A 12,280-nucleotide genomic window follows, 5' to 3' on the forward strand; every position below is an offset into this window, starting at 1 on the left:
TTAGGGAGAGCGATGTGGTGAAATCATCTGATGAGCATAGCCAAGTGAAACAAGCCCTCACAACAGTGTTTGAAAGAGTGGCACAAAGTCTGACTTGAACTGAAAACTGAGGGTTTCACAGGATATTGACATTAGCTCAACAAGGACAGAGGGAGAAGGGCAAGATCTGGGTCACTCCTCTTTTAGAACTCTGACATTGACATTAAATCCCATACTCATCTTTTTATTTCCCAAGTTCATTATCTTCTAAAGTGCTGAGTAAAAAAAAAAAAGCACCATGAGAGGCACATGACCCTAAGTATCATGTTACTCAGAGACAGCCATCTACAACATTGCAATACAGATACCTTGACTTGAACATGTAGGAGGGGAGGGAAGTCAGCACACTACTTACAGAAGTGGACTCACATCACACACACTGGCTCTAAGTTTCCAGCCACCTGATTTAATCATGATGGACCTTAACAAAAGAGGAGTGTGATTTAAAAAAGTAAAATTATTATGCTTCAAATAAGTTTGCCATATAAAAGGTATTTTCTAATAATATTCGCTGAACTTAAGAAAAATACTGCATACACAGCATATTCAATTTAGTTGAGGAGAGATAAATTATGTTAATATCTATTACTTAAGTGTAATTATTTAATTACGTATTTCAAATTGTACTGAGTATAGACTCAGTGATGTGCGAGATGGGAAAATTAGAGTCCTAGGACCTCCCTTACTTTACTGCTCATACTGATCAGCTTGTTAGATAGGTCACTTCTTTTCTTTGTTTCATCTTAAATTAATTAATTAAATTGGGTATTTCTTATTTACATTTCAAATGTTATTCCCTTTCCCGATTTCCAGGCCAACATCCCCCTAACCCCTCCCCCTCTCCTTCTTTATGGGTGTTCCCCTCCCCATCCTCCCCCCATTACTGCCCTCCCCCCAACAATCCCATTCACTGGCGGTTCAGTCTTAGCAAGACCCAGGGCTTCCCCTTCCACTGGTGCTCTTACTAGGATATTCGTTGCTACCTATGAGGTCAGAGTCCAGGGTCAGTCCATGTATAGTCTTTGGGTAGTGGCTTAGTCCCTGGAAGCTATGGGTGGCTGGCATTGTTGTTCATATGGTGTCTCAAGCCCCTTCAACTTTTTCAGTCTTTTCTCTGATTCCTTCAACAGGGGTCACATTCTCAGTTCAGTGGTTTGCTGCTGGCATTCACCTATGTATTTGCCATATTCTGGCTGTGTCTCTTAGGAGAGATCTACATCCGTTTCCTGTCAGCCTGCACTTCTTTGCTTCATCCATTTTATCTAGTTTGGTGGCTGTATATGTATGGGCCACATGTGGGGCAGGCTCTGAATGGGTGTTCCTTCTGCCTCTGTTCTAAACTTTGCCTCCCTATCCCCCCCCCGAGGGTATTCTTATTCCCCTTTTAAAGAAGGAGTGAAGCATTTGCATTTTGATCATCTGTCTTAAGTTTCATGTGTTCTGTGCATCTAGGGTAATTCAAGCATTTGGGCTAATATCCACTTATCAATGAGTGCATACCATGTGTGTTTTTCTGTGATTGGGTTACCTCACTCAGGATGATGTTTTCCAGTTCCAACCATTTGCCTATGAGTTTCATAAAGTCATTGTTTTTGATAGCTGAGTAGTATTCCATTGTGTAGATGTACCACATTTTCTGTATCCATTCCTCTGTTGAAGGGCATCTGGGTTCTTTCCAGCTTCTGGCTATTATAAATAAGGCTTCTATGAACATAGTGGAGCATGTGTCTTTGTTATATGTTGGGGCATCTTTTGGATATATGCCCAAGAGAGGTATAGCTGGGTCCCCAGGTAGTGCAATGTCCAATTCTCTGAGGAACCTCGAGACTGATTTCCAGAATGGTTTTACCAGTCTGCAATCCCACCAACAGTAGAGAAGTGTTCCTCTTTCTCCACATCTTCACCAGCATCTGCTGTCACCGGAGTTTTTGATCTTAGCCATTGTGACTGGTATGAGGTAGAATCTCAGGGTTGTGTTGATTTCCATTTCCCTTATGACTAAAGATGTTGAACATTTCTTGAGGTGTTTCTCAGCCATTCGGCATTCCTCAGCTGTGAATTCTTTGTTTAGCTCTGAACCCCATTTTTAATAGGGTTATGTGTCTCCCTGCGGTCTAACTTCTTGAGTTCTTTGTATATTTTGGATATAAGGCCTCTATCTGTTGTAGGATTGGTAAAGATCTTTTCCCAATCTGTTGGTTGCCGTTTTGTCCTAACCACAGTGTCCTTTGCCTTACAGAAGCTTTGCAGTTTTATGAGATCCCATTTGTCGATTCTTGATCTTAGAGCATAAGCCATTGGTGTTTTGTTCAGGAAATTTTCTCCAGTGCCCATGTGTTCAAGATGCTTCCCCACTTTTTCTTCTATTAGTTTGAGTGTATCTGGTTTGATGTGGAGATCCTGATCCACTTGGACATAAGCTTTGTACAGGGTGATAAGCATGGATCGATCTGCATTCTTCTACATGCTGACCTCCAATTGAACTAGCACCATTTGCTGAAAATGCTATCTTTTTTCCATTGGATAGTTTTGGCATCTTTGTCAAAAATCAAGTGACCATAGGTGTGTGGGTTCATTTCTGGGTCTTCAATTCTATTCCACTGGTCTATCTTCCTGTCTCTGTACCAATACCATACAGTTTTTAATCAATATTGCTCTGTAATACTGCTTGAGTTCAGGGATAGTGATTCCCCCAGACGTCCTTTTATTGTTGAGGATAGTTTTAGCTATCCTGAGTTTTTTGTTATTCCAGATGAATTTGCAAATTGTTCTGTCTAACTCTAAGAAGAATTGGATTAGAATTTTGATGGAGAATGCATTGAATCTGTAGATCGCTTTTGGTAAAATGTCCATTTTAACTATATTAATCCTGCCAATCCATGAGCATGGGAAGTATTTCCATATTCTGAGATCTTCAATTTCTTTCTGTATGTTCTTATCATACAGATCTATCGCTTGCTTGGTTAAAGTCACACCGAGGTATTTTAAATTATTTGCAACTATAATGAAGGGTGTCATTTCCCTAATTTCTTTCTCAGCTTGTTTCTCTTTTGTGTAGAAGGCTACTGATTTATTTGAGTTAATTTTATCCACAGCCACCTTGTTGAAGGTGTTTATCAGGTTTAGTAGTTCTCTGGTGGAACTTTTGGGATCACTTAAATATACTATCATATCATCTGCAAATAGTGATATTTTGACCTCTTCTTTTCCGATCTGTATCCCCTTGATCTCCTTTTGTTGTCTGATTGCTCTGGCTAGAACTTCAAGAACTATATTGAATAAGTAGGGAGAGAGTGGGTAGCCTTGTCTAGTCCCTGATTTTAGTGGAATTGCTTCAAGTTTCTCTCCATTTAGTTTAATGTTAGCAACTGGTTTGCTGTATATGGCTTTTACTATGTTTAGGTATGGGCCTTGAATTCCTATTCTTTCCAGGACTTTTATCATGAAGGGGTGTTGAATTTTGTCAAATGCTTTCTCAGCGTCTAATGAAATGATCATGTGGTTTTGTTCTTTCAGTTTGTTTATATAATGGATCACATTGATGGTTTTCTGTATATTAAACCATCCCTGCATGCCTGGGATGAAGCCTACTTGATCATGGTGGATGATTGTTTTGATGTGCTCTTGGATTCGGTTTGCAAGAATTTTATTGAATATTTTTGAGTCAATATTCATAAGGGAAATTGGTCTGAAGTTCTCTTTCTTTGTTGTGTCTTTGTGTGGTTTAGGTATAAGAGTAATTGTGGCTTCGTAGAAGGAATTCGGTAGTGCTCCATCTGTTTCAATTTTGTGGAATAGTTTGGATAATATTGGTATGAGGTCTTCTATGAAGGTCTGATAGAATTCTGCACTGAACCCATCTGGACCTAGGCTGTTTTTGGTTGGAAAACGTTTAATAACTGCTTCTATTTCTTTAGGAATTCGGGGGGTGTTTAAATGGTTTATCTGTTCCTGATTTAACTTTGGTACCTGGTATTTGTTTAGGAAATTGTCCATTTCCTGCAGATTTTCAAGTTTTGTGGTATATAGACTTTTGTAGTAGGATCTGATGATTTTTTGAATTTCCTCTGATTCTGTAGTTATGTCTCCCTTTTCATTTCTTTTTTTTTTCCACATGAAGGAAGATTTATTTTGATTCACATAAAAACATTTAGCATAAATGTAAAATGCAGCACTACAGTATTTGAAGCAGGAGCTTGGAAAGGACACGCCTCATCTGCCTGCAGCTTCAGTCACTCGTCCTCACCTCGCTGTCTTAAATTTCGAGATTTTCCATTTTCAATTCTTCTCTTTTTGAAGACTGGGGCCACTCCATCTGCTGCAACTCCCAGAGAAGAAACTGTTTTCTCTTTAAATACCACTTTGATTTCCCCAGCACCAGCTTCTGAACTTGATAGACATTCATTTTCAGTGCTTGGAAGTTCCAAATCGACCTCTTCTTGAGACTCCGCCTCTTCTTTAATTTCTTGCCATTCCCCATAAGGGTTCGTCGATTTCTTCGGAGTTTTGGGTTTTTCTTCATTTGTATTTGATGGGTTCTGTTTTGGAGTAGTTTTTTTCTTTTTGTATTTCTGGGCCAATTCTTTTCTCAGTACTTTTATTTTTTTCCTTAAACTTGATTATTAGCTTCTTTGTTTCTGCAGAGGCCTCTCCCGCTTTCTTCTGTTCATCATCAGAATCGCTGTGAGAATCGGATGATTTGGAGTCTTCTAGGGTGTCAGGTAACTTTTCACTGTCCTTACTAGAAAGCACATCACCACCATGTGGAATGAAATCATCAGGCTTTTCCCATTTGGATTCTCCTGTTTCTGTATTATACTAATAGGTGTAGCCATCTTCACTTAAACCTTCTACCCAAATGGCCTTCGCTGCTGTCTTTTTTAAGTTCCCTTGAAATCCTTCTGGCTTTTCCCACTGAGATGCTCCTGTGACGAGATCATAATAGTAACAGTGGCCGTCGGCTGTTATGCCTTCCACCCATCTACCCTTAGAAGCCTCTTTCTTTTTCTTCTTCTTTTTCTTCTCTTTCTGTTGATTTGCTGTAGGGGTGGGCTGGACAGTGTTGGTGACTGGTGATATAGTTGGCTCTGAAATGTCTGACTGCAAGCCAAGCCTTTTCAGATCCTCTTGGTATGCCTTCAGGGCAGCCGCCTCCATGGCAGCAAACTCCTTGGATGCCTTTTCTTCTTCCTTTGCCTTATCCAGGCTTTTCTGTTTAATCTCGCTGATCTTCCTGGCCACATTTTCCTTGTGGTTCTTTCCTCTTTCATGAAATTCAACACTAGGCCTATTGTCAGCTATCCAGCACTTGCAGTAATCACAGAATTTCTTCGGTTGTGACTTCCAGTAGTCGGCCATGATTGCGGCTGCTCCGTCCGTAGCCTGCGAGCCCGTTCACTGATGTCCGCCGGTGGCGAAAGCCAGGACCTCCCGCTCCCTCTTCATTTCTGATTTTGTGTATTTGGACACAATCTCTGTGTCCTCTGGTTAGTCTGGCTAAGGGTTTATCTATCTTGTTGACTTTCTCAAAGAACCAGCTTTTGGTTTTGTTGATTCTTTGTATAGTCCTTTTTGTTTCTACTTGGTTGATTTCAGCTCTGAGTTTGATTATTTCCTGCCTTCTACTCCTCCTGGGAATGTTTGCTTCTTTTTGTTCTAGAGTTTTAGGTGTGCTGTCAAGCTGCTGATATATGCTCTCTCCTGTTTCTTTCTGCGGGCACTCAGAGCTACGAGTATTCCTCTTAGCACAGCTTTCATTGTGTCCATAATTTTGGGTATGTTGTACTTTCATTTTCATTAAATTCTAAGAAGTCTTTAATTTCTTTCTTTATTTCTTCCTTGACCAGGTTATCATTGAATAGAGCATTGTTCAATTTCCATGTGTATGTGGGCATTCTTTCCTTATTGTTATTGAAGACCAACTTTAGCCCATGATGGTCTGATAGCACGCATGGGATTATTTCTATCTTTCTGTATCTGTTAAGGCCTGTTTTGTGACCGATTATATAATCAATTTTGAAGTACCATGAGGTGGTGAGAAGAAGGTATATCCTTTTGTTTTAGGATAGAATGTTCTATACATATCTGTTAAGTACATTTGGTTCAAAACTTCTGTTAGTCTGTGTATGTCTCTGTTTAATTTCTGTTTCCATGATCTGTCTATTAAAGAGAGTGGGGTGTTGAAATCTCCTACTACTATTTTGTGAGGTGCAATGTGTGCTTTGAGCTTTAGTAAGGTTTCTTTTATGTATGTACGTGCCCTTGTATTTGGAGCATAGATATTTAGGATTGAGAGTTCATCTTGGTGAATTTTTCCTTTGATGAATGTGAAGTTTCCTTCTTTATCTTTTTTGATGACTATTGGTTGAAAATCTATTTTATTCAATATTAGAATGGCTACTCCAGCTTGCTTCTTCGGACCATTTGCTTGGAAAGTTGTTTTGCAGCCTCTTACTCTGAGGTAGTGTCTGTCTTTGTCTCTGAGGTGTGTTTCCTGTAGGAAGCAAAATGCTGGGTCCTCATTACATATCCAGTTTGTTAATCTGTGTCTTTTAATTGGGGAATTGAGTCCATTGATGTTGAGAGATATTAAGGAAGAGTGATTGTTGCTTCCTGTTATCTTAGTATTTGGAGGTAAGATTATGTTTGTGTGCTTGTCTTCTCTTTGTTTTGTTGCAAAATGATTAGTTTCTTGCTTTTTCTTCGGTGTAGCTTGCCTCCTTGTGTTGGGCTTTACCATTTATTATCCTTTGTAGGGCTGGATTTGTAGAAAGATATTGTGTAAATTTGGTTTTGTCCTGGAATATCTTGGTTTCTCTATCTATGTTAATTGAGAGTTTTGCTGGATACAGTAACCTGGGCTGGCATTTCTGTTCTCTTAGGGTCTGTATGACATCTGTCCAACATCTTCTGGCTTTCATAGTTTCTGGCGAGAAGTCTGGTGTAATTCTGATAGGTCTGCCTTTATATGTTACTTGAGCTTTTTCCCTTACTGCTTTTAATATTCTTTCTTTGTTTTGTGCGTTTGGTGTTTTGACTATTATGTGACAAGAGGAGTTTCTTTTCTGGTCTAATCTATTTGGAGTTCTGTAGGCTTCTTGTATGCCTATGGGTATCTCTTTTTTTAGGTTAGGGAAGTTTTCTTCTACGATTTTGTTGAAGATATTTACTGGTTCTATGAGCTGGGAGTCTTCACTCTCTTCTATACCTATTATCCTTAGGTTTGATCTTCTCATTGTATCCTGGATTTCCTGTATATTTTGAGCTAGTAGCTTTTTCCGTTTTACATTATCTTTGACAGTTGTGTTGATAATTTCTATGGAATCTTCTGCTCCTGAGATTCTCTCTTCTATCTCTTATATTCTGTTGGTGATACATCTAGGACTCCTGATCTCTTACCTAGGTTTTCTATCTCCAGAGTTGTCTCCCTTTGTGCTTTCTTTATTGTTTCTATTTCCATTTTTAACTCCTGGATGGTTTTGTTCATTTCCTTCTCCTGTTTTGTTGTTTTTTTCTCCAGTAGTTCTTTAAGGAGTTTTGTGTTTCCTCTTTAAGGGCTTCTAGTTGTTTACTTGTGTTGTCCTATATTTCCTTAAGGAAGTTATTTATGACCTTCTTAAAGTCCTCCATCATCATGATAAAATGTGATTTTGAATCTAGATCTTGCTTTTCTGGTATGTTTGGATATTCAGTGTTTGCTTTGGTGGGAGAATTGGGCTCTGATGATGCCATGTAGTCTTGGCTTCTGTTGCTTGGTTTTCTGCGCTTGCCTCTCACCATCAGGTTGTCTCTGGTGTTACCTTGTTTTGCTATTTCTGACAGAGGCTTGACCATTCTATAGACCTGTGTGTCAGGAGTGCTGAAGGCCTGTTTTTCTGTTTTCTTTCAGCCAGGTATGGGAACAGAGTGTTCTGCTTTCAGTCATGTAGGTGTTCCTGTCCACTGGCTTTCAGGTGTGCCTGTGGATGGGAACCAGAAGGGCCTACCCCTCCTTCTCCTGGGTCCCTGTGTGCAGGGTCCCAGATGGTGCTAGGTGTTTTCCTCTAGAGTCAGAAATGTGGACAGAAAGTATTCTCCTCTGGTTCCCCAGGTGTGTCTGCCCCTCTGAAAGTCTAGCTCTCCCTTCCACGGGATTTGGGTGCAGGGAGCTGTTTGACCGTGTCTGTTCAGATCCGGGTGCAGTCTGGACCGCAGGGCTCCTGCAGTTTGACTGCCCCTATCTTTCTGTGCCCAGATGCAGTGTACAGTTTCCTCTTGGGCCAGGGACCGAAGATCAAACCTAAGGATAATAGGTATAGAAGAGAGTGAAGACTCCCAGCTCAAAGGACCAGTAAATATCTTCAACAAAATCATAGAAGAAAACTTCCCTAACCTAAAAAAAGAGATACCCATAGGCATACAAGAAGCCTACAGAACTCCAAATAGATTAGACCAGAAAAGAAACTCCTCCTGTCACATAATAGTCAAAACACCAAACGCACAAAATAAAGAAAGAATATTAAAAGCAGTAAGGGAAAAAGGTCAAGTAACATATAAAGGCAGTCCTATCAGAATCACACCAGACTTTTCGCCAGAAACTATGAAGGCCAGAAGATCCTGGACTGATGTCATACAGACCCTAAGAGAACACAAATGCCAGCCCAGGTTACTGTATCCTGCAAAACTCTCAATTAACATAGATGGAGAAACCAAGATATTCCATGACAAAACCAAATTTACACAATATCTTTCTACAAATCCAGCACTACAAAGGATAATAAAGGGTAAAGCCCAACATAAGGAGGCAAGCTATACCCTAGAAGAAGCAAGAAACTAATCGTCTTGGCAACAAAACAAAGAGAAGAAAAGCACACAAACATAACCTCACATCCAAATATGAATATAACAGGAAGAAATAATCACTATTCCTTAATATCTCTCGACATCAATGGCCTCAACTCCCCAATAAAAAGACATAGATTAACAAACTGGATATGCAATGAGGACCCTGCATTCTGCTGCCTACAAGAAACACACCTCAGAGACGAAGACAGACACTACCTCAGAGTGAAAGGCTGGAAAACAACTTTCCAAGCAAATGGTCCGAAGAATCAAGCTGGAGTAGCCATTCTAATATCAAATAAAATCAATTTTCAACTAAAAGTCATCAAAAAACATAAGGAAGGACACTTCATATTCATCAAAGGAAAAATCCACCAAGATGAACTCTCAATCCTAAATATCTATGCCCCAAATACAAGGGCACCTACATACGTAAAAGAAACCTTACTAAAGCTCAAAACACACATTGCACCTCACACAATAATAGTGGGAGATTTCAACACCCCACTCTCATCAATGGACAGATCATGGAAACAGAAATTAAACAGAGACGTAGACAGACTAAGAGAAGTCATGAGCCAAATGGACTTAACGAATATTTATAGAACATTCTACCCTAAAGCAAAAGGATATACCTTCTTCTCAGCTCCTCATGGTACTTTCTCCAAAATTGACCATATAATTGGTCAGAAAACGGGCCTCAACAGGTACAGAAAGATAGAAATAATCCCATGCGTGCTATCGGACCACCACAGCCTAAAACTGGTCTTTAATACCAATAAGGGAAGAATACCCACATATACGTGGAAACTGAACAATGCTCTACTCAATGATAACCTGGTCAAGGAAGAAATAAAGAAAGAAATTAAAAACTTTTTAGAATTTAATGAAAATGAAGGTACAACATACCCAAACTTATGGGACACAATGAAAGCTGTGCTAAGAGGAAAACTCAGCGCTGAGTGCCTGCAGAAAGAAACAGGAAAGAGCATATGTCAGCAGCTTGACAGCACACCTAAAAGCTCTAGAACAAAAAGAAGCAAATACACCCAGGAGGAGTAGAAGGCAGGAAATAATCAAACTCAGAGCTGAAATCAACCAAGTAGAAACAAAAAGGACCATAGAAAGAATCAACAGAACCAAAAGTTGGTTCTTTGAGAAAATCAACAAGATAGATAAACCCTTAGCCAGACTAACAAGAAGACACAGAGAGTGTGTCCAAATTAACGAAATCAGAAATGAAAAGGGAGACATAACTACAGATTCAGAGGAAATTCAAAAAATTATCAGATCTTACTATAAAAGCCTATATTCAACAAAACTTGAAAATCTTCAGGAAATGGACAATTTCCTAGACAGATACCAGGTACCGAAGTTAAATCAGGAACAGATAAACCAGTTACACAACCCTATAACTCCTAAGGAAATAGAAGCAGTCATTAAAGGTCTCCCAACCAAAAAGAGCCCAGGTCCAGACGTGTTTAGTGCAGAATTCTATCAAACCTTCATAGAAGACCTTTACCAATCCTACAACAGATAGAGGCCTTATATCCAAAATATACAAAGAACTCAAGAAGTTAGACCGCAGGGAGACAAATAACCCTATTAAAAAATGAGGTTCAGAGCTAAACAAAGAATTCACAGCTGAGGAATGCCGAATGGCTGAGAAACACCTAAAGAAATGTTCAACATCTTTAGTCATAAGGGAAATGCAAATCAAAGCAACCCTGAGATTTCACCTCACACCAGTGAGAATGGCTAAGATCAAAAACTCAGGTGACAGCAGATGCTGGCGAGGATGCGGAGAAAGAGGAACACTCCTCCATTGTTGGTGGGATTGCAGACTGGTACAACCATTCTGGAAATCAGTCTGGAGGTTCCTCAGAAAATTGGACATTGAACTGCCTGAGGATCCAGCTATACCTCTCTTGGGCATATACCCAAAAGATGCCCCAACATATAAGAAAGACACGTGCTCCACTATGTTCATCGCAGCCTTATTTATAATAGCCAGAAGCTGGAAAGAACCCAGATGCCCTTCAATGGAGGAATGGATACAGAAATGTGGTACATCTGCACAATGGAATATTACTCAGCTATCAAAAACCACGAGTTTATGAAATTTGTAGGCAAATGGTTGGAACTGGAAAATATCATCCTGAGTGAGCTAACCCAATCACAGAAAGACATACATGGTATGCACTCATTGATAAGTGGCTATTAGCCCAAATGCTTGAATTACCCTAGATGCCTAGAACAAATGAAACTCAAGACGGATGATCAAAATGTGAATGCTTCACTCCTTCTCTAAACGGGGAACAAGAATACCCTTGGCAGGGAAGAGAGAGGCAAAGATTAAAACAGAGACTGAAGGAACACCCATTCAGAGCCTGGGCCCCACATGTGGCCCATACATATACAGCCACCCAATTAAGACAAGATGGATGAAGCAAAGAAGTGCAGACCGACAGGAGCCGGATGTAGATCGCTCCTGAGAGACACAGTCAGAATACAGCAAATACAGAGGCGAATGCCAGCAGCAAACCACTGAACTGAGAATAGGACCCCCGTTGAAGGAATCAGAGAAAGAACTGGAAGAGCTTGAAGGGGCTCGAGACCCCATATGTACAACAATGTCAAGCAACCAGAGCTTCCAGGGACTAAGCCACTACCTAAAGACTATACATGGACTGACCCTGGACTCTGACCTCATAGATAGCAATGAATATCCTAGTAAGAGCACCAGTGGAAGGGGAAGCCCTGGGTCCTGCTAAGACTGAACCCCCAGTGACCTAGACTGTTGGGGGGAGGGCGGCAATGGGGGGAGGGTTGGGAGGGGAACACCCATAAGGAAGGGGAGGGGGGAGAGGGATGTTTGCACGGAAACCGGGAAAGGGAATAACACTCGAAATGTATATAAGAAATACTCAAGTTAATAAAAAAAAAAAAAAGAAATGGTCGGTGGTAAAGGCAAGATTAAATACAGCTGCAGAGGCAGGTATGGTGATGATTCTGCTATTATTTAGATATGAGATGTCCCCGACACACTTGAGTTTTGGCACTTGGTCCCTAAATGGTGGCACTGTTTTGAGAGGCTATAGAACCCTTGGGACATGGTGCTTAATTAGTGATGAGATGCACTGGGGTGGGCCTTAGAGGGTTTAACTCATTCTTGCTTCTGTCCTCTGAGTCCTGATTTACCATGATGTAAATAGCAGCAGCCTCAAGTTCCTACCACTGTAGCTGGAGAGTCCCCTGTTGCCAATGGACTGTATTTCCAGAGTCCATGAGCAAGAACGAATTCTTCCTCCCCTAAGCTGCTTCTGTCAAGTACTTTGACATAGTGACAAGAAAGATAACCAATATGAACATCAGTTTAGGACTTGTAATTATTTCAAAGGGCCAGAAATAAAAGACAACC

General features: G+C 40.3%; 1 protein-coding gene and 1 pseudogene across 1 annotated transcript in view; one reads left to right on the forward strand and one right to left on the reverse strand.

Moving 5' to 3' along the window:
- The window catches only part of Pcsk2 (proprotein convertase subtilisin/kexin type 2), a 302,691-nt gene that overhangs the window by 8,612 nt on the left and 281,799 nt on the right, over positions 1-12,280 (forward strand). The gene's annotated exons all lie outside the window — the stretch shown is intronic.
- Wbp4-ps1 (WW domain binding protein 4, pseudogene 1) lies at positions 4,136-5,466 on the reverse strand (annotated as a pseudogene).

The sequence above is a fragment of the Rattus norvegicus genome, chromosome 3, assembly GCF_036323735.1.
Source record: "Rattus norvegicus strain BN/NHsdMcwi chromosome 3, GRCr8, whole genome shotgun sequence".
NCBI classification, from domain to species: Eukaryota; Metazoa; Chordata; class Mammalia; order Rodentia; family Muridae; genus Rattus; species Rattus norvegicus.